Source organism: Diadema antillarum, unplaced genomic scaffold (assembly GCF_040938485.1).
Source record: "Diadema antillarum isolate AM-2024a unplaced genomic scaffold, OU_Dant_1.0 scf00000034, whole genome shotgun sequence".
NCBI classification, from domain to species: domain Eukaryota; kingdom Metazoa; phylum Echinodermata; class Echinoidea; order Diadematoida; family Diadematidae; genus Diadema; species Diadema antillarum.
In genome coordinates, this window is record NW_027270923.1 from 1,032,882 (window position 1) to 1,056,128 (window position 23,247).

The following is a 23,247-nucleotide window of genomic DNA, read 5'->3' on the forward strand; positions in this document are numbered from 1 at the left end:
GTATTATGCTAATTCTGAATGATTATGTTATATGGGGAGGGCTGAGGGTGGGGGAGGGTATATTGGTAGTCGGTATGGGGGTACCATTTTCATAAATGTTGTTTTAGCTGATTTTGTACTGATGTATCAATTTTTTGTTCGTATCATATTAGTATATGTAAGTAAGTGTATGTATGAGTAGTTTTATTGTATGGAGTTTCGACTATTATATGTGAAGTTGGACCCCTCGGAAGACCAGCACGGCCATGAAGGCCGAGCTGAGCAGGGCAATCCATCCGTTTTTCTTAGAATATCCCAGTTGTATTGTATCATTGTTATTTTTGTGATTTTTACGGTGTATAAATAAACAAATCAACGAACAATGTTTAAGATTTTTTTTTCTAACCAACCGTTTCTACTCATCTTATTAGTGAACAGAGGTCAACTTGATGATATGATGTATTTTTTTTTTTAATGTTACAGTGCAACCATGCGACTTGAACCCATGCCAGAACGGCGCTCAGTGCTTTACCGCGCTGTCGGGAACTACATACGTGTGCCAATGTCCCACGGGATATTCTGGAACTAACTGTGAGATAGAAGGTATGCTTTTACTATGCCGGTCTCTTCATTTTATGGTTAAGATGCCACGACATCATGTTTGTTTGTTTGTGTTCGTTTGTTTTGTTTCTGAAATAACTTGAAATGATTTATCACGACATTTCAGGGGAAGGATCTCTATCAAATGAGACGCATGACGTTATTTAATAATGACTTGTCTTATCCCTTGTTTTACAATTTTCTTCTTGAAATTAATTCATCAAGTCACAAGATACTGAATTTACATTTATCAATGTGTATAAGACGCGTCTTGTAGCGTAAAGCTATGATTTATCCCTGTGTACGTTATCATATATTTCGTCTTTGCTCACCATGAAACAAACATCGATTTTATTTTTTTTATACTTAGATCAAGTACTTGCGTGTTCGTCGAATCCCTGCCAAAATGGAGCCCAATGTATGGAGAATTCTCAACAATCTGGTTACGTCTGTCTATGCCCTGAGGGGTTCTCGGGGACAAATTGTGAATCTCAAGGTGAGCACCAGTGAAATATTGGTAGTTGTTGTTCTCAAAACATGTTAAAATGTTTAAGATTTTTCCTATTTTCCTGTTTTTTCTCATCGCCAAAAATGAATTAATGAACAGAGGTCAACTTAAGGAAATGATGTACTTTTTGATGTTACAGTGCAACCATGTGAGCCGAACCCATGCCAGAACGGCGCCCAGTGTTTTACCGCGCTGTCAGGGACTACATACGTGTGCCAATGTCCCGAGGGATATTCTGGAACTAACTGTGAGATTGAAGGTATGCTATTTGAGATCCCACGATATCTTTTTTTTTTTTGTTGTTGTTGTTCCTGAAAGAAATGAAATAAAATAAGCCACCATGATTCGGGCAAAATTTTCTTTCACAGGGGTGTGTGACGTAAGGTAATAGTTTAATTATCCCTTGGGATACAATCCCCTTCCTACAACCTGAGCATCACGACACCTGGTGCTGAATTGATATTTATCTAAGAATGTAGAAGCGTCTTGTATTTTACAGCTATGATTTTTCCACTTTGCATAATCATACATTTCGTCTTTTCTGTTCATGAAACAATCACCGTTTTTTGTTTGTTTCCTGCTTAGATCAAGTACTTGCTTGTTCTTCGAATCCCTGCCAAAATGGCGCCCAATGCATGGAGAATTCTCAACAATCCGGATATGTTTGCCTTTGTCCTGAGGGCTTCTCGGGCACAAATTGTGAATCTCAAGGTGAGCACCAGTGACATATTGGTGGTTGTTGTCACTCGACCAGAATACAATATTTGTCTTTTCGTCAATTTTGTCAATTTTTAAAGCAAGCGAAGAAAGTAGACGAAAATATGTCTGAAAAAAAAACAACAACTAAAGGTTTTGTATCTAATATTAATTGGAATCGTATTCATATTACTTAGACGTTTTGTAGCTGCCTGTCAAGTCGAATTATTTGTCTTTATGTATCATAAGTGACATTTGTTTTGTCTAAATACCAAAATAAAATTCTTTGTGAAAAAAAAAAATATGATTACAAGAAAGTCATTGATCTTTTGACAATTTCATGAGTCGCCTTGAGCAATGTGTGACTCTCATTGTCCTTAAATTTCTCCCTCGTCCATTTGAATATTCATTGGCTCAGGAGAAAGATAGAAGACAAAAGAGAAAAGACAATACATATCGCAATCCAATAATGATGCAAATTTTTTCCTATTTTCCTTGAATTAGGGTAAAATAACATCCATTGTTTCCACTCATCGCCAACAGCTAATTGTGTACAATTGGTGTGCCTCATTATTTTACAGTGCAACCATGTGAATCCAACCCATGCCAGAACGGCGCTCAGTGTTTTACCGCGCTGTCGGGAACTATATACGTGTGCCAATGTCCCGAGGGATATTCTGGAACTAACTGTGAGATAGAAGGTATGCTTTTACTAAGTGCGGTCTTCTCATTTCATAGTTAAGACATCATAAGACACCCTTTTTTCTCTTTGTTTTTTTTTTTTTTTTTGGTGCCCAAAAGAACTGAAATTATCACAGTGGTTCAGAGGAGAAATTTCTTTCAAAGTAGTGCATGACTTCAGTTGATTATTGACTTATATACATCTCATGTTACGCAATTCCCTTATCGCATGTAGTTGCAGCTTTATCATCATGAGATGTAGGAATTTATCCACTGGTCTAGAAGAGTCTTAAAGCTATGATTTATTTTCCCCCTCCTGTACGTATTTCTCGTTTGTTAATTGTGAAACAAACACCGTGTTTTGTTTGTTTCTTACTTAGATGCAGTACTTGCCTGTTCGTCGGATCCCTGCCAAAATGGCGCCCAATGCATGGAGAATTCTCAACAATCTGGTTACGTCTGCCTTTGTCCTGAGGGGTTCTCGGGCACAAATTGTGAATCCCAAGGTCAGTAGCAGTGAAATAGTGGTGGATGTTTTTGCTCCATAAGCATATTTTCCCGAAAGTTAAGTTCAGCATATTACTGTTTATTTAAATAGTAATTATTATAATTACAAGATAACCAAATGAACTTATCGAGTTTTTGACAATTCCATGATTCCCCTTGAGCAATTCATGCTCAGTCATTGTCCTTGAATTTCTCTCTCATCCAGCTGAAGAGAAAGAAAGACAAGAAGGCAATACTTGTAGCAATCCAAAAATGATTTATAACCTTTTTTTTCCCCGATCCTTGAATTAGGTAAATTAATATTCACTTGTTTCTACTCATTGCCAATAGCTAATAATGTATCTCATTATATTGCAGTGCAAGCATGTGAATCCAACCCATGCCAAAACGGCGCTCAGTGTTTTACGGCGCTGTCAGGGACTACATACGTGTGCCAATGTCCCGAGGGTTATTCTGGAACTAACTGTGAGATTGAAGGTATGCTTAAACTAGTCCAGTCTTCTCATATCAAAGTTAAGACGTCACTGCACCCTTTTTTCTCTTTGTTTTTTGTGCTTGAAAGAACTGAAATTATCCCAATGGTCAAAGGAGAAATGTCTTTCAAAGTAGTGCATGACTTCAGTTGATAATTGAATAATTTACATCTCTTAAATTTTATCAAATTCCCTTATCGAATGAAGTTGCAGCCTTGTCATTATGAGACAGATGAGACGTAGGTATTTATTCACTGGTCTTGAAGAGTCTTAAAGCTATATGATTTATCTTTCCCCTCCTGTATGTATGTTTTTCTCGTTTGTTTATCGTGAAACAAATACCGTATTTTGTTTGTTTTCCTGCTCAGATGCAGTACTTGCCTGTTCTTCGAATCCCTGCCAAAATGGCGCCCAATGTATGGAGAATTCTCAACAATCTGGATATGTTTGTCTATGTCCTGAGGGGTTCTCGGGGACAAATTGCGAGACTCAGGAAGGTGTGTGTTCAGAAGCCAATGATGCATGGCTGCTGTAACTTCGCAAGAGGACATTATGTTGTTGTTTTTTTTAATTCACATTTATGAAGTGATGCCTTGGAATTTGTTGTCAATATGATTACAAAACGCTTTTTGAACCGTGGAATTACAGATAATTCACTGATTCATGACGATTTGTTTAGCTCTTCGCCTTTGACGTCTCTCTCCTACTTATCTGAACTCATTAGCAAAGGAAATAAATAGAGGCAAGAAAACACCAGTAGCGCTTCAAGGAACCTGAAAATTATTTCTTATCCTTCATGATTTGGATATGATTGTTTGATGTTAAGGAAAACCATTGCTTTCTTGTTGTTTTTAGTCACAGACAAAGGAGAATGGATGCAATAAGTTAACTAACTGACTTTATATTTTGTGTGATATTACAGCACAACCCTGTGAACCGAACCCATGCCTGAACGGTGCTTCGTGTTTTACCGCGTCGTCAGGAACTGCATATGTGTGTCAGTGTCCTGTGGGATATTCTGGAACTAACTGTGACGTTCAAGGTATTCCTTCACTGGTTCCCTTATTTACATGTATATAACAACGCGTTAATTACTCCACCATGAAGTTTCAAATCTTCTTGTCGTTAATAAGCCATACATGACTTGCGAAAAACTTGCATCTATACTCTCTCGAATTTACATGGCTTTGGCTTGGTCATCAGTAGAAATGATTCGAATATGTCCAAGAGCGTGGCGTTCATCGTTTAGCGGAATTGTTATTCGTTGGTGCTGACAACATAAGTTACTACCTCTGAGAAGTCCATTTTTTTGGCAGTAATTACTACTTGCATTGTTCATCAAATGGAAGTGTTTATACTATGATGTCAGGTCTCATTTTTCTATGGATTGAACCATGTCTAAATTTCGAGAAAAAAAATACCGCTTGGCACAAACTTTCAACACTCAGCACAATCTTCAGCCATCCTGTAGTCCTAGAATATTTCCATCGGTAGAATAGCATTAACATCCGCATTACGCAGAGAAATGATGTAGAAATTACTTATAGCTACTATAGTATGACTCGGTTTTGTAGAGTTGTTGAGTGTGGTTACGCAACAATACTTAACTTTGTTACATGGGTAACACATGTTCATCACTACTGATACTCTTTGCAACACCTTTGTCGTTCTTATGTCTTTGCTTTGCACTTTGTTTTTTTTTTTCATCTGCTAATCACTGCATCTCATCTATGTCTGCACCTCTTTGATCTGTCGTCATGATCCTGCACCTTCATTCTGTTATCATTCCATCTTTTAGATCTTCCATGCTCATCCACCCCCTGTCAAAATGGCGGCCAATGTTTCACTGGGGGAAGTAGCAATGCATACTTTTGCGTGTGCACTGCCGGCTACACTGGCGACAATTGTCAATTGATATTGATAGGTAATATGCTATCACTAAGTGAAAATGAATTTTAGCTAGCCAACAAGCGCATCGTAGAATTCATCATAAATTGCGAAATGTTGTAGTAATCTTTTCTGATTTTCTTATGGTCTGTTGACCAACTCTGAATCATAATGTCTGTACGTAGGCTACATTTCGTTTTCTGGTACATTGCACGTTTTGTTGAAGTTCATTTTTTTCTCTCCAGTATTAATTCCTCCCATGTATTGTTTCTGTCTGAGTTCTTTATTTCAGTCCTAGCTGTTGTTGACAGTGTAACGCCATACTATATATTATGTCGAATAAATGTTATGTTATCGTCAACATTTTATTTCTGTCTCCTTTAGAACCTGCATGTTCGACGAACGTTTGCCAGAACGGCGGGACATGCGTCGAATCGCAGACAGATCAAGGCTACACCTGCCTCTGTCCAAATGGCTATGAAGGACTAAATTGCGAACTCATAGGTTTGTCATCTATTCCTGTTTCCAACAAAAACAACAAACTAACTTATACGTCATATCATATTTTCATATCATTTAAAAAGAAATGATGAATCAATCAGGTATTGTTTGCTGACAAAAAAAACAAAAAAAAAGTCACCAAAAGCAAGCACTGCCATTTGAATCCATTCTGAAACTAATAAGATAGTTATCATGCACATCCTCATCATCCGAATTGACAGATGCATCTCTTCAACTGCACCATCTACCATCTGTGGGAATGCTGAAGTCCTATCTCCCTGTTTATGAAACAGCGAAACTGCGCTATGTAATGAAAATGTTCTGTGCCATGCATATTGTCAAAGCATTTCTCTACCTACATTTCAGGCCATCGGCGCTTCTGCACACGATACGTTCTCTATTCCTTGCATTTCATTTTTTTTTTATATTTCTGTCCCTCCTTTGATATATCATCACTGGATGAACTATATCATCCTTGTTTCTGTTTTATCTTCCATTCATTCTTGCATGCTGCATGTTTAAAAAAACCCCGCACATTACTAGGACTATTCGGTATCTTTTGTTTTTTAAAGTCATTGCGTTCACGCATCGTCCGTCTAGTATCAATCCTTTCATGTTCATAAAACCCTCTGTTCTCCAAGATCTGTTCAAATTAAGAATCATTACCCTATAAAAATCATCCGTCACATTTCTTGCAGTGCTTTCATTCGCTTGTCATTCATGGTGTATCATGGTGCAGGGTTATACATGTATCTGCTTTTCAACATCATTCTCTGCATACCATGTCATGCTTCTCTTGTGCTTTCCATCCATATCACCATTTTGCTACGTTCACAGTGTCCCCTTGCTCCTCATATCCGTGTCTCAATGGTGCAATTTGTTTCGAGTCCCAGACGGGCTCGCACTATGTGTGTCTCTGCGTGACGGGCTACCATGGAACTAATTGCGATCATCAAGGTACGATTGAAAGCAATTTTAGGACCACAGCATTGTGTCGACTCAATTTGAGTATTTGTATAGCTGACCTGTAAGAAGGTGTTTACTATGCATGCAAAAAACAAACAAATTTACAAACAAACAACAACAACAAAGATCCAGAACACCCAACATCGAAAGGTTTTGATATTTTGCCGTCACCATCAAGAAAGATAAGCTGAATAAAAGGTCACCATGCTAATAAGCTGTTTCATTAAGGGTCTGTACTAACACGTACTGTGGTCTGGTGAATATGAAACTTATGGTAAATCCGGTCACTCACAAATTCATCTTTTTGGGTTTGATTTCAACCCTATTTTCCCCCTATCTTCATATCCAACCAACACATCAGAGACACTGGTAGCATATATGACTGTGCAGCTCAGAGTTTTAAATTGTAACATTGTTATGCAGTGCCTTTAAAGGTTGACGCAATATGCCATTATTAGAACTGCAGCCGTCCTGCATGATGTGTGCGTGTTGCATCACCTGAAAACTGAAGTGAAGTGAAGTGTCGTTAGTATCTTACATCTGTAGCATCCTTTCTCAGTCAATATGATAATCTATATATATGACAGGATGTCAACTTAAAAGTAGCCAATATCTCTTTGATATCGGCATAAAGCAATTGGCATTGAGCTGCATATCACTAAACATCTTCAACTTTGGTTGATTTATGTTGATCTCGTACAGACTTGGTATCATTTTGAGAACAGTGTACTATGTATTACTGATGACTCATGTATAGTGGTCTGCCTATAAGGTGCTCGTTGGGACGCTGTCATAATGCTATTCCTGCAAGTAGCTATGTCTTTCCTTCTTTGCTATAGACATGAATGCTTAATCTGCCGCTCGTGCTTTGCCCATTGTTTGGCTTGCTTTTCAAAGGCCGCTTAATTATGCTCATGAAAAATTTTCTTGCATGCCGCGTGAAATTCTCAACGCATTTTCGAAACTATGACTAGTCAATAACATTTACAACTTCATTTGTATACTATCGAAGTGATTCCAATATTTTATTGTTTCCTAAAGTTGTGATTTCAGAGAGAGAGAAAAAAAAATGTATGAAATTTGGTGTGCTAACTTTTTCATAGTTTGTTAATTGGAAACATCAACAGAAACTTAGATATGTTTCCTTTTCACACTGTTATCCTAGTTGGACTTTTTGTTCTATTGAGGAATAATAACGAAAACAGTCTCTGAAGGAAGACCACCCCAGTTTAACTCAATGATTTTATAACGGCTTCCATATTTCACCCTTTCTTTCTTTCTCTCTTTGTTGTTTCATATGCTACAGCTCCCCCATGCTCTTCAGATCCTTGTCAAAACAGCGCCATCTGTATCGAAAATGAGAACGGATTTACCTGCGAATGCCCGGATGGTTATTCGGGAACATTCTGTCAAGATAGAGGTAGGAGCTAGAATTGCCTGGTATTTCAATCCATCTCCCGCAACACCATGAATCTCATGGACTTTTTAAAACATTCGTCGGGTTGCAATAAGAAATTAATCAGTATTGTGCTATGGTACAACGTTTCACTGAAAATCTGTGTCTAAATTTAGTCGTTTCACAATATGTCAACGAATGTGCTTTTCCTACGTTCTAGTTATCAAACAATTAAAAAAAGGACATTACCTTAGTACATTGGCCTTTTTCAGCTCTACAGTGCCCGAAGTCTTATATCTTTTGCTATGATATTAGGAGAGAAATGTTATCATTAAACAAAAAAAAAAGTTTTCTGTCTGAAGGTGGAGCAAATATCCCGCGTACTCTCATTAATCTCTTTACTTGATGTTGATTATTTCTTATATCGCTTCCTCGTGTAACGAACTCATGCCAATTCCTTTCACACAGAATCGGCATGTGCTTCTAATCCGTGTCTAAACAGTGCTACCTGCTTCAGCTCACAAACTGGTGACGGATTCGCTTGCCTTTGTGCCGCTGGGTTCACAGGAACACTCTGTGAATCACCAGGTGAGATATGACAATACATGCAGCTTCGTTGATTTCACCATTATTATTACAGATGGATGAAAATGGCTATTGTATACTCATCACTATCAATGTTGACTATATGGACGTATTCTATAAGAGTAGAGAAAATCAAATCATTCAAATAGGCACGCAACATTTGACCCCCCCCCCCAAAAAAAAAAAAATAAATAAATAAATAAATAAAAAATAAATAAAAATAAATAAATAAAAATAAATAAATAAATAAACGCGAAAAAAGTACCACGCAGTAAATGAGAGAGAGAGAATATTTCAGTGTCACCTACAAAGGCGAGAACGTTGTATCTTTTTATCTTTCTTGGTATAAAATGCTAGAGCCATCTGTTTATCATAAAATGCAATATTAAATTCTCTCTAAATTCTCCTATCATGCTTTTAATTTGCAAAGTCGATGAGACGTACTTCCCACCCTATAGATGCATCTAAGAAACAAATCACGGGAAGAAGACATAAAAAGCAGGGTTCATTTAAAGAGTTTTCACATTCACAGTTTTGCATTAATACACTAATCTCGTGCGTATTATTCGCAGTTGCAGCATGTTCTTCCAACCCCTGCCAAAATGGAGCGACCTGTATGGAATCTGGATCCGGTACAGGTTTCTTCTGCCTATGTCCTCCAACGTACAGCGGGCCTACCTGTCAATTCCAAGGTATACAGTACCACCATTCAGTGATGCCAATATGCGGGTTTTCTTCTATACGATTAGATTTTCAAAGGGTTCCAAAGTGCCATTACTTTTAGCAAGTCGACAGCATGTCACCTCCACTACAGTCGATCTTAATGTTATAATTCATTATTACTCTACCGCCAAGTCCCTTTATTATTTTTTTGTTTTGTTTCCTATGTGTTTTTGCAGTGCAACAGCGAATATCAGTTCCTGTGAACAAACATAAATTCAAATGGAACTTGCTCGGGATGAACAGAATGTAAAGAACATTTCATTTAGCAATAGATTAAGAATAGGGAATAATCATAGCAGAAAAAATCCAAATATCAATATTTTTTAGTGTACAGTGTACTTGAATGACTGAGTAATGTAATTCGTACAGTTCAATGGCTTGTCAATACCACCTAATCAGTTTTCATTCTTTGTTGATAGAGAAGATGTATATTGTATCCTTCATGATAACACTTGGCATCATTTCGGAATTAGTGTTTTTATCGCTTGTAAGGGAAAGGAATAGACACAAGAAATAAAGTTGACTATGATTATTAAGAGCATATTCATTGCTTCCTTCATTTTTTAAAGATATTTCCTTTCACATATAAACATTAGGGCACTACTTCAAATCATTCTGCATAATACATATGGTATGAAATACGCGATTTGACAAACAGTCTAAATAGTATGACTAAGAGATTCCCCAGATAATGTGGGATACAAAATCTTTGGTTTTTGCCGAAATGATTGCGATTTCATATTTCAGTCAGTTGTCTTGTATCATGAGCAACGCACACACGGCGGCAACAATTGCTGATCAGTGCATACAACCTCGTAACTGCAACACAGCGTGCAAGTGAACTTATGCACTAATTATGTTCCCTTATTGTTTGCAGCACTTGCGTGTTCTTCCGACCCCTGCCAAAATGGAGCGACGTGTATGGAGTCCGGATCGGGGTCAGGATTCTTCTGTTTGTGTCCCCCGTCACATAGTGGTCCCACCTGCGAAGTGCCAGGTGCGTATCAGTTCTAAAGTCAATGAATATGTTTTGAAAGTGACTGGAAATTACATGCATCCAAAGCATACGTGTATGGTATCGATATTAATAAAGATAAGGTCGAATGAGTGTACACCAATCATCAATTATCATGTCATCAGAGTAGTATGCATATCTTCAATACTTCGTTGTCCCCACTGCTTCATGGAAATGTAGACCCTACAGCTGTATATATATGCTTCTGAAATTTTGTTAAACAATGAAAATTTAAGAAAAAAAATCAATCTTTTGTTCATAATTTTGGTATACTAAATAAATAAGCAGAGTTGTGTTAAGGTAATAACACTACCAGTGCTATTTTTCAAACATTTCTCGTCCAAGTACTATGCTTAGTTCTAAATGAATGATTCCTTTGCAGTGCTGTGTTGTTCTTCAGAACATTGCATTTAGACTTGCAAAAATGTATAATATATCCCGATTTCGTTTTGTTAAACAGATGATTTTTTTAAAATCGATCATTTGTTCATAAATTTGGTAGACAAAAAGAATAAGCAGAGAAGTATACACTACCAGTGTCAGTGTTATCCCCCTCCCCCAATTTCTCGTCTAAGTACAGTAATATGCTTTGTTTTAAACGAATGATTGATTTGCAGTGTTAACCTGTTCTTCAAACCCTTGCCTGAATGGAGCCACTTGCCTGGAATCGGGGTCTGGCTCAGGTTACATTTGCCTGTGTCCGCCGGTATACACTGGCCTCACTTGTGCCACAAGAGGTACGAATAATGTTACTCTGTTAATAATGACAAACGATCGCTTTTGTCTTGGCTAAAGAATTCGAAAATATTGATTAGGAATAATGTTCCCAAAAAATTAATGATTTTTAACTTAGTTGAGAGCAGTCAAGCGAAGTTATGTTCGATGAGATGAGTAAATGCCGGTCACGGTACGTTGGGAGAATGATAATACAAAATAATATGTTGTGAGATTTCAGTATGCATGTAATTCTCTTGAGATACTTTTCTTTGTGACCATACATAATGTTTTTTTCTCTTGTAATAAAGAGTAATACCGCATGTTATCAATTCTTTCAGTTTCCACAGCAGACCGTGACTGCAGGTTTATAAATGCATTTATGTGCATAAATAATTATGTCAAATTTGAATCGTTTGCAGTGTTCACATGCACGTCAAGTCCCTGTCTGAACGGCGGTGTCTGCCTAGAAAATCAGGCTTCGTTGGGATATGTGTGCAACTGTCCAACTGGCTTCACAGGTTCTCGATGCGAAGATATGGGTGAGTGATTAATTAACACGTAAATTCATTCAACAAACCTCAAACAAATGGCGCCATTGCTAAAGGAAATATTGCTGCTCGATATAGAGCAAATTCTAGAAATAAGCTGATTGGTTGTTATTCGCACGGACGCGGGTCCAACGAGCACGCCGGTCAAGGCATCATGATATAACTTAATATATAGCCAAATAAAATGTATCGTAAGGTCTGTTTAAATTGACCAAATTGTCACTGTGAAGACATGTTCTTATTCATACCATATAGAGGCAACAATGAAAATCTTATACACAACTATACAAGTGTAGTGTTGTGTCGAGGTAATGCAGTGATGCTCATTTTTGCACGTTATTCAACAGACCGTCTTGCGTCAATTACTGTATCAATGTGTTATTGACCTGTTGTTCAAATGGGAGGGGGGAGCAAGTGTAGTGTGTTAGTTACTTGAATATCCTACTTCACGATATTAAGATATAGTATGCATACGTTAACTTAATGGAGTGATAAACGGGATTTTACGTGATACCCATCGTTTTATATCGTGAAGAGAGAGAAGTAGCCAAGGTCTCTACGAAATTGGTTTTTATTTTTGTCGTTGTGATTGTAGCTTGACTGTGTGTACATGCATGTGTTTTGTATTGTGTATTATCTTGTGTCAATAATGTGCACTAGTATAGCTTCGCAGCTGAGAGCAGCTAGCTTGCTCAATTATGTCATTGTGTATAATACGTGCATGTTGTAGTCCCTATACATTAGCTTCATACCATCAACCAGTTGCGATCATTGTGTCATTAATTTAGTCCTGACGTGCCCGTCGAGTCCGTGCATGCATGGCGGGGTTTGCTCCGAGCTCTCCGTGGGAGTCGGGTACACCTGCGATTGTCCACTGGGCTTTACAGGAACTCGCTGTGAAAATCAAGGTACGTCTGAATCTTCAGATGGCCGCGTAAATGCATTTTGTCCACGTCAACTAATTATTTTATAAGGAACAGAACTAAGCGAGTCAGTACCGAAGAGAGTGTGAACAGTTTCACCAGTCATCTTGATATCACGTTTTAAAGATTTTTGTAGGTTTACCTGTCATTTCTACGTTTTACCAAGTGCATTCTTATTGTGCACTTCTGAGTGAATGCAGAAATGAAAAAAAAATACTCAAGTGTTAGAAGTGAGTAGTGTGTGTAACGCAACATCCAGGTAATAGGTGACTTTTCAACATTTAAGAAATTAGAAATAACTTACTCCTTGCCATTCTAACTTGCATTGTCCAAAGGGATGCATGCTCATGTGTCTTTCAGTACCATAATGCGAATGATTCCTTATTTGATTCTGAAAGGAAATGATGATAGGAAAGTTGATATTAGTAAGGAAATTTAAATGGATGAGCAATGAAATCGTCATTTTCTCTCTCGTGTTTTACAGTGTTGGCTTGTGACTCAAACCCCTGCCTCAATGGCGGTGCTTGTTCTGAGCTGACGTCAGGTTTTGGGTACTCTTGCGTTTGTCCAGCGGACTTCACTGGTTCTCAGTGTCAAAATGCAGGTTAGTATTTCTCTTAAACTTTCTGTGTAAGATTTGTCGAAGTATGTGACTGTACATTTGCGTATTTGGATAGAGAAAAACTAAAGGGTAGGCTCTCGCGCACAAACCTACAAGCACACGCACACATAAATTCAAGAGATTGAAGCTTCAGACATTATTTTGGAAACGTGTATTAGTATCCTAGGTATCTAGTTCTACAAAATGGCAACTTTTCGCTGAAACTACAAAGTGTGTTTATATGTTTGCTCGTTGTCGACTACAGTGGAATGATATGGCCTCGTATATGCGACACTACAGCTCTGTCAAAACAGCATGTCATTGCATAGTCAAAACTGCAGCATGGCGGTGGTAGAAAAGTTATAATAGATACTGACAGGGTTATGAGACCATGAACACTGACATGATTCCGCTGTTTATTCTATGGAATCTACTTAACCACTAAAAAAAAAAAGAACGGGGTCAAGCTGACACCGATCTAAGCCTACGTATTTAATCAGGCATAATATCAACAATTACTTATGGTCATAATACTCAGGGGCCGTATTCTGAGAGCTTATTAAGTGTCTGATTAGCACTTAATTACCGAATTGGTATTCTGAGAGCATGATTAAGTAGGGGGTATATTAACTACCATAGCAACAAGCGTTTTGGCGGGAAGGACCTACGCGTTTGCGCGTATCAATGCGCGTGCACCTCTGAGAGGACTTAATCACAGACTTAATTACGAATCGGTATTCTGAGGGTGTAATTAAGTATGAAAGTTAATGAAAAACTTAATGATACCAAAGAGTGTCATTAACTACTCCGATATCACGCATTACATCGTGTTTTCTCTGCCACAGCGATGCTCACCGTCTTCGGTAACCGAGGAGCGGTTGAATCTTGTTATCATGGTATCCGTAGAATTCAGAGAAAAAAAGAAATATAGCCGATCTTCGAGGAATTTTGTCATTTTATTTGAGCAAAGAGGTTGAGACCTTCGCGTGCGTAGGTGAGGGGTTGTAATCAAATACCGGAGTGTGCGCACGGAGCTCTTGGGCTGTAATTACAGGGGCGTGGAGGAGCGCGCATTGAGGGCATATTTGCGCGTGTAATCATCATTTTGGCTTCTAACAACTCGTCTGATTGGATGGAATAACAATTAGATGGGAGGGACCTAAGATAATTACAGGGGACTTAATCATACCTTAATTACGTCCTCAGAATACCGATTTTGCCCATGATTAAGGGCCTATTAACTTCACGACTTAATCACGAAGTTAATTACAGACTTAATTACGACCTCAGAATACCACCCCAGGAATAGAGAGTATGATTTTTAAAAAAATCCTGCGGTGTTTTGCCTTTCCTCCGAAGTACGCCCGTGTGACGCGGCCCCCTGTTTCAATGGAGGCACCTGCTTCAACCAGGGAGCCGGAAATGGATACGTGTGTGTCTGCCCGAGCGGCTACACTGGATCCCAGTGTGCAACGAGAGGTAAAAATGCAAAGCATTGCGGTGTGGGAAGCTCGAATCTGGAAGTCATTTCCCAAACCTATACGCGGCCCAGCAATATGTCACGCTTCTACCTCTGACACAAACTATCATTTTTCTTCATATTGATATCAATCAAGCAAGCATTTTATCATAACTGGATTACCCATTTCTGCATTACTTTCATCGCGATGCATTCGTGAGCGCTGTATGCGATGTGTTACCTTCTATATAATATACTAGTATATATGCCTAATGGGCGAATATCAGATCTATCCTCTGATATCTATCCATGTTTCCTGCCTTTACAATATAGGAATAACAAATTTTAATGACATGAATGATAACAAAATCAATTTCTTCGTCATGGTTGTCTCATCGGTGTCATTTCTAACAAGACTAATAATTTCCGTCTTGTTAATGTCAGTGTTATTAATCTTACCTCAACCTCGAGTAGATTATCAACAAATGAAGCACTGCAGTGCTCATGATCACTTTCCTCCATTTTAAGTATTCAAAGTGTGTGTGTTCATGCGATCACCTCATCTGTGGAAACATATTTCTACTTCTCATACATTATTATATGTTTCAAATGACTGTATATGCATGCCAACAGGACAAACATGTGAGTGTGTGTGTGTGTGCGCGCGCGCGCGCCCGCGCGCGCTTTAGCGTTGTATTTCTTCATGAATTGCGTCAATACTTCTCTGTTCCTGCCTACTTCCTACTAGTTTCGCCTTGCGAATCTTCACCCTGCCAAAATGGCGGCCTTTGCTCAGAACTAGATTCAGTAGTTGGCTTCAACTGTACTTGTCCTGATGGGTATGAAGGGCTTCATTGCCAAGACCGAGGTAACTAACACCAGGGAGATAACATCGTCCAAGTTCTCAATGATAACATATCCCTATATTTCTTCTAGGATGCAACTTGAATATACACTTGCTAACTCTGACCCAATGCAGTATTTGTTTGAAATATCATGCGCAGACACAAATATCAAAAATACATGTAACTTGCTAGTGTCGGGGATAAACTTAATCGTAGTAATGCTTCCAATACTTTCGTGTCTATTTTTTTTTTAAATTTGCCTAAAACTTCCCTTGCTTATCACAGAATCTTTCCACATTTCTTTTATTCTTGAAGTATCACTCACTATAGTGTCGCTTTTTCTCTCTGTCCACGCAGTGTTCTTGTGCGGATTTTTTACTTTTTTTCTAAATGGCAGGCTATTAAAGTTCTGCACTAAATTCTGATTTCGGCTATAGCTATGTGCATGTCCCACTGGTTAGGAAGGGAGGTTCTGTGAAACCTAAAGAAAACTGTACTAGTATTTTGCTAAAGACTCGAATACAATCTGCTCACACGAACCAATCTTGGCCCCATTTCTCATGATCGGCAGTTTGTCATGTGTTGGAAAAAAAACGGTGAGATATTGTGGAATTCAAAATGTTAGGAGTCCCTTCTTTGGCCTGTTATTCTCCTTGATAACGATCTGTATTTTTCACATTCATCTATGTGTAACTCACTTTTGTGTTCTTCTGTAACGTCATATCGAGATTCTTTCTCCTGTAAACCGATTCTTGTTCATCGCTAGCTTGTCAATTTCTATGCTTTTTCATGTTGTTCTTTCAAATCATGTGTTGTAAACCTTTTTTCGTGTTTTAATGCGCTTGTAATGCCCCTCAATTCTGCTTGTAGTTCTTTCTTGCGAATCTACTCCATGTCAAAATGGTGGGCGTTGTTCTGAACTTGAATCTGAATTCGGCTTCAACTGCACATGTTCACTTGGCTATGAAGGGCGGTTCTGCGAAAGCAAAGGTAACTAACATAGCCATTTGGGTTATCGGCGTGAATGTTGGTCTCAGCCTGACCGATTTGCCATACCGATTTAATGACATCTTCACTCTATCTTGCAAGTGTAAAACCAGCTATTGTACGTCAAAAACGAGTCCCTGATATCGCAGGAACAGCCCAACATTCGCAGGAACATATTCTCTACCTTCTTCACAACTTTTTTTGTGTCTAAAATTCATACTAGACTATGCACTTTGGAAGTTTTCCATTATTGCCTAGAAACTAGTTCTCAAGCTTCCGTGTACGTATGTCTTAAACTTTGTTTCGTGTCCATTGTTCTTCATGTAATTTTCTGCTTTGTATCTCTTAACCACGCCAAAAATGGTGGTCATCTTACCTGTCTATATTATAATGTCTTGTTTGTGTATTTCATTCTTGTTTTCAATTGCTCGTATATGCCATCGTGGTGTCGTCACAGTTTCTCCTAACATCAGAACATTGTGTTTTCCTAATCTTACTTCAGTGTACTTTATGTTCATTTCACGCTCCCTATATGTCTTCCTGCTTCTTCTTGTAGTCCTGTCTTGCGAATCTTCACCATGCCAAAATGGCGGCCTCTGTTCCGAACTAGAATCTGAATTCGGCTTCAACTGTACATGCCTAATGGGTTATGAAGGGCGGTTCTGTGAAAGCAGAGGTAACTAACACAGTATATCTTCGTCTGAATATTTACTGTATTATTGGCACGTCGATTAAATCTCCCCCTTTACAAATCGTTTCATACAATTTACTCCATATTTCCGTAGGATATTATTGAAAACAATTATTAACAAAGGCTCTTCCTTCGTATTACAACCTCTCTTGCCAACTGTCTGTGTTAAGCTTTGTTGTTGTTGTTGCTGTTGTTGTTGCATGCAATTGGTATATGGTACTGCGTGAAACAAAATCATTAATAGCAAAGGTTCTTGCTCTGTTTTGTATTTTCACTCGTTCTGTCATGTCTTTTCCATATTCATCTTCTTAAAACTCTTACTCTCACTCTTTTTTGCATCTTGTGGAGGTTAAATCGTCTTACCTTTGTTTCGTGTCCAACATCCATTTGTCATGTCTTATTCATTTCTTCATGTAGTTCTTTCTTGCGAATCTGCACCTTGCCAAAATAGCGCTCTCTGCTCTGAACTAGAATCTGAATTCGGCTTCAACTGTACATGTCCTATGGGTTACGAAGGGCGGTTGTGTGAAACCAGAGGTAACTAACGTTGTCGTGTGGTCATTGGCATATTGCAGTAATAACACATGGGATTCATAATCATCAAGGACTCACTTAGAATATTTCTATGATACAAATTAATTATGTGTTTGAAAATCGCTATTAATTGCGAAAATTGCATGTTCTCATTCGTCTCCATCGCATGTTTTCCTAGTCCTGACTCGCGAATTTTCTGCCATGTCAAATTGTCAATTCTGTACACATGTCGAATGAGGTATATAAAGCGCGGTTGTGTAAAAGCCAAGTTAGCTATCGCAGAATGTAAGATCATCTGTACATATAACCCTTAACCGACAATACTGGTTTGTACTTCAAAACAAGAATTTTGTTTCAAGAACTCTACTAAAAATTGATGATACACGTGTCTGTACAATAGTATTGCTGAAATCGAAGGTCCTTGCAACGTGTTACACTTCCATTTGCTTCTCATCTATGTCGTCCATATCCACTTTGATCTCATTCTCATCTCGTCGAGCTTCTGTTGTTTTACTTTATTTCGTGTCCTTCATCCCTATCATGTCTGATTCGTTTCTTCGCGTAGTTCTTTCTTGCGATTCTTCACCATGCCAAAATGGCGGTCTCTGCTCTGAGCTAGAATCTGAATTCGGCTTCAACTGTACATGCCCTATGGGTTACGAAGGGCGGCTGTGTGAAAGCAGAGGTAACTAACATTATCAAATTAATGTTAGCATCCTATATAACAAACGTATCTCGTGCTTTAAAATCACAGACGTAAAGGGAACATCTAGATTTACAACATTTACGGATTAGGTCTATAATTCCTCAAGCATGAAAACTCTCTGGCTTTTTATATAATTTATTTCAGTTTCACTGTCTGTGTTTGTAAATCACACATTCTTTCTTGTGATTACTGTGTGTCTGTGCAAGCTCGTAGAGTATATTGTCTAATTTGTGTTTGATATTCTTCGTCATCTTTTCATATCTTTCTCCCATTTCTTCTCGTAGTCCTGTCTTGCGAATCTTCACCATGCCAAAATGGCGGTCTTTGCTCTGAACTAGAATCTGAATTCGGCTTCAACTGTACATGCCTGATAGGTTATGATGGCGTTTTCTGTGAAACCAAAGGTAACTACCTAACTAACTGGGACGCAAAACCAACAAAAGTAGCAAACCAACAAATATGCACGAACGGTTCCATTATTTTGCAACAGTCGCAGAAAACAATAGAATAAGTGGCGCGGGTTCGAATCCCAATGGGTCTTGCTGAGCAATGCTGTGCATTACCCTGTCGTGTGAAAGTCCCGTATATAAATGAGAGAGTTACAACCCACTGTACATAAAAGATCAATCCTGTTTCATTCATCGCAAAGAGCAATTAGTGCATACCCCGATGATGTGGTCCGCCCAAACTACATCTACCTATTGACCCCATGGAAGACTATGGAAGTGCAGTTGAATATGGACTATTCAGCCATCTTATCTTGTACATAGATGGAAAAATGAACACAAACGAATGTACTTTCTTGATAGCTGTCTGCTTCTAACACTCATTTCCTCTTTCTAATTGTGGAATCTTTCTTTGCGTATGTCAACTTTGCCGCAACCATCTCCTCTACTGTTCTCTGACTTTTTTTCACCTTAATCACAAGTCTGCTTTGTGTTTCCTATTTCTTCGTGTAGTCCTGTCTTGCGAATCTTCACCTTGCCAAAACGGCGGCCTTTGTTCTGAACTAGAATCTGAATTTGGCTTCAACTGTACATGCCTAATGGGTTATGAAGGGCGGATGTGTGAACGCAAAGGTAATTAACACAGTTATATGACTTCATCTGATTAATGATGTATTGCATTATTGACACGACAATTTTTTACCTTTAATATCATTAAAAAAAAATTTACTACTGTATATATGTCTGCACAATCGGCATGATATTATTGAAGCAATACAACGCACGCGCTTTCTTCGCGTAACAATTTCTCACCCTAACTGTGTGTTTGCTATTTTAAGTACATCAAATTAATTGTGTTGGCTTCTTTTTGTACTGTCGAGGTTCTAATTGTTATCTTACATTTGTTTCATAGCCATCATGTCATTGTCACGTCTTTTTCATTCCTTCGTGTAGTTCTTTCTTGCGACTCTTCGCCTTGCCAAAATGGCGCTCTCTGCTCTGAACTAGAATCTGAATTCGGCTTCAATTGCACATGCCCAGTTGGTTATGAAGGGCAGTTATGTGAAAATAAAGGTAACTAAAAACAATGCTTTTTTCAAATATTGGCGCATATTTTACTTCTTATGTAACCGATTAATGATTCGTGATGCAATGAGAGAGGACCTAGGATCTATGCTGGATTTGTAATCCGGCTACTGCATGGTAAAAATTATTTCCTGATTTCAAAATAAGCGATAACACGCATATAAACTCGCAAAACATTAATTCTTACCTCCGTCATGAGTGTCTCTTCTAAACATTCATATCCTCTCATTATTTGGGGATGATTGTTCGCAAACCTTACCGTCTATGTCATCAGTCTTTTTCTTTTTCTATTTTTCATATCCATTGTGCCTCTGTCATGTACCCCCCATTTCTTTGTTTTATAGTCCTTTCTTGCGACTCTTCGCCATGCCAAAATGGCGGCGTCTGTTCTGAGCTAGAATCTGCATTCGGCTTCAACTGTACATGCTTAATGGGTTATGAAGGGCGGTTCTGTGAAAGCCAAGGTAACTAATGCAATATCATGACATCATCTGTATATCATTCCATTATCAACATAACGGATCTCCACTTTAAAACAAAAGGAATTTCGTAAACTTTACGATATTTTTCTTTCCTTACCAATTATCATTAAGGGAAGCAAACATAGGAAGTCATCTCTTTATGTGACATTTTCCCAGGCTAACTATATCTGTACTTTCCATTTCACTGGCAAATTCTCATAGATTGTTTTTGTGTGTCGTCAGTGCGCTAATATGTTTCTCTCTTTTATTTCATGTCATATCTTTTGTCTCTTCGCATACTTTGACTTATTACCTATTATAGGTGTGATCAATGCAAAACAATAAAAAATAACGAGCAGGCAAAATACGCGTGCAATTCCCATATTTCACAGCAGCAGAAACGGATTTCTAGATTTGCAGAAAATCAATTTACACTTTCCATATAACTGTCTGGTTCTAACATTTATCACCTCTTTCTAATTGTGTATGATTTCTCTACTTCTGTAAACTTTGTCGTAACCTTTCCCTCTTGTGTTCTCTAACCATTTTCAACCTAAAGGTCGCTCTGTGTTTTCCATTTCTTCACGTAGTTCTGTCTTGCGAGTCTTCGCCTTGCCAAAATGGCGGTCTCTGCTCTGAACTAGAATCTGAATTCGGCTTCAACTGTTCATGCTCTACGGGTTATATAGGGCAGTTTTGTGAAACTAAAGGTAACTAATTATGACAAGAAATGACTGGCTTATTACATTACTGACATAAGAGATTCGTGGTCATGAAGAACTCACACAACGACGAATTTGCCATGTATTTGTAATATCGCTGTTGCACTGCGAAAACTAAATTAAAAGAATTCACTGACTTAGATAACATTTCCTAGCGCTTACTTTCCAGTTTAACATTTTGGGGTCATTTTTTTTATTTCTATTTATCTATTATTATTATTTTTTTTTTACAGCAAACGTTCTTTTGAAAAGTTCTTTCTTGAGAGTCTTAACCTTGCCAAAAAATGGTGATCCCTGCTCTGAACTAGAATCTGAAATCGGCTTCAATTGTACGTGACCGATTGGGCCATTCTGTGAAAGCAGAGGTATGACCTCATTATGATTAGGTTAGCACTTCAAAACAAAAGACTCCACGTCATGAATTCTACAGATACAACTTTTTTGTTACATGTGTATGCATGCAATTTGTACAGTATTGCGAGAAGCAAATTTATTCATAACAATAGTCCTTGCTATGTTTATATTCTCTCTTGCTTTGTAAATGTGCTTTCCATCTGTGCGTTCATCAAAGTATCTTACTTTTTTGTTTTTGCATCTTGTGGAAGTTCAAATTGTTGTCGTACCTTTGTTTCGTATCCATCGTCCGCTTGTCATGTTCCTTTCGTTTCTTTATGTAGTTTTTCCTTGCGAATCTTCACCCTGCCAAAATGGCGGTTTCTGCTCTGAATTAGAATCTGAATTCGGCTTCAACTGTACATGCCCTATGGGCTATGAAGGGCAGTTATGTGAAAGGAGAGGTAGCTGACATTGTTAAACTAATGTTAACACTTAATGTATTACAAAAATAAAACTCGTGCTATAGAAACACACATCTACTCAAAACGTCTAAATCAATCCAACTGATTCGGATTATAATTCCTCTCGTTTGCTAGCTGTCTTTTTTGTTTGTTTGTGTGTTTGTTTTTTCAATTTCTTTTCATTATCATTGCCATCATTTGCGAATCAAATATTCTTTTCTGTGATTACCGACGCTTGCTTCTAACACTTGCTTTCCGATTATCATTGCATTCCTTTTGGGGTGATTTTTGTTTGTTTGTTTGTTTGTTTGTTTGTTTGTTTGTTTGTTTTACAGCAAAATTTTTTCTCTGTGTGTATTGACACGCTCATAAACTACGTCTAATTCCTGTCCAATATCCATCGTCTATTCGTCATGTCTCCCTCGCTTCTTCTTGTAGTCCTGTCTTGCGAATCTTCACCATGCCAAAATGGCGGCCTTTGTTCCGAACTAGAATCTGAATTCGGCTTCAACTGTACATGCCTAATGGGTTATGAAGGGCGGTTCTGTGAAAGCACAGGTAACCAACACAGCGCATGACCTCATCTGAATATCTTATTGTATCATTGGCAAGACAAGTCTCTACCTTGAAATATAATTTCAGAAAATTCATTATATATTTTTTTTTCATAGTTATGTCTGTACAATCGGTACTGTAATAATCATAAAAGTAAATTGCCAAGGCCCTTTCTTAACGTCTAATAACGTCTCTCGCTATCAGTGTTTATTTGTCATTTTCACGCTAAACATATCTGTTGGTGTATGTGTGTATCGTCGAGGTTCTAAATGTTGTCTTCCATTTATTTCATGACCATCTTCCGCTTGTCCTGTCTTTTCCATTTCTGCATGTAGTTCTTTCTTGCGACTCTTCACCATGCCAAAATGGCGGACTTTGTTTAGAACTAGAATCTGAATTCGGCTTCAACTGTACATGTCCAGTGGGTTATGAAGGGCGGTTCTGCGAAAGCAAAGGTAACTAATGTATAGCATATGACATCACTATTGACACAGCAGGTTTGCATTTCAATACAAAATTACCATGTCATGAATTCTAATACAAATTAATTATATGCCTGTGCCTGTAACTGGTAAAATATTGCGAGAAGCAAAATCATTAATAACAAGGTCCTGCTCTGTTTTATGTTTTGTCTTACTTTATATACGTGAAC

The 23,247-nt window shown here is 38.1% G+C and overlaps 1 pseudogene; it reads left to right on the forward strand.

The window, feature by feature from the left end:
• The window catches only part of LOC139743500 (uncharacterized), a 105,062-nt pseudogene that overhangs the window by 45,243 nt on the left and 36,572 nt on the right, over positions 1-23,247 (forward strand).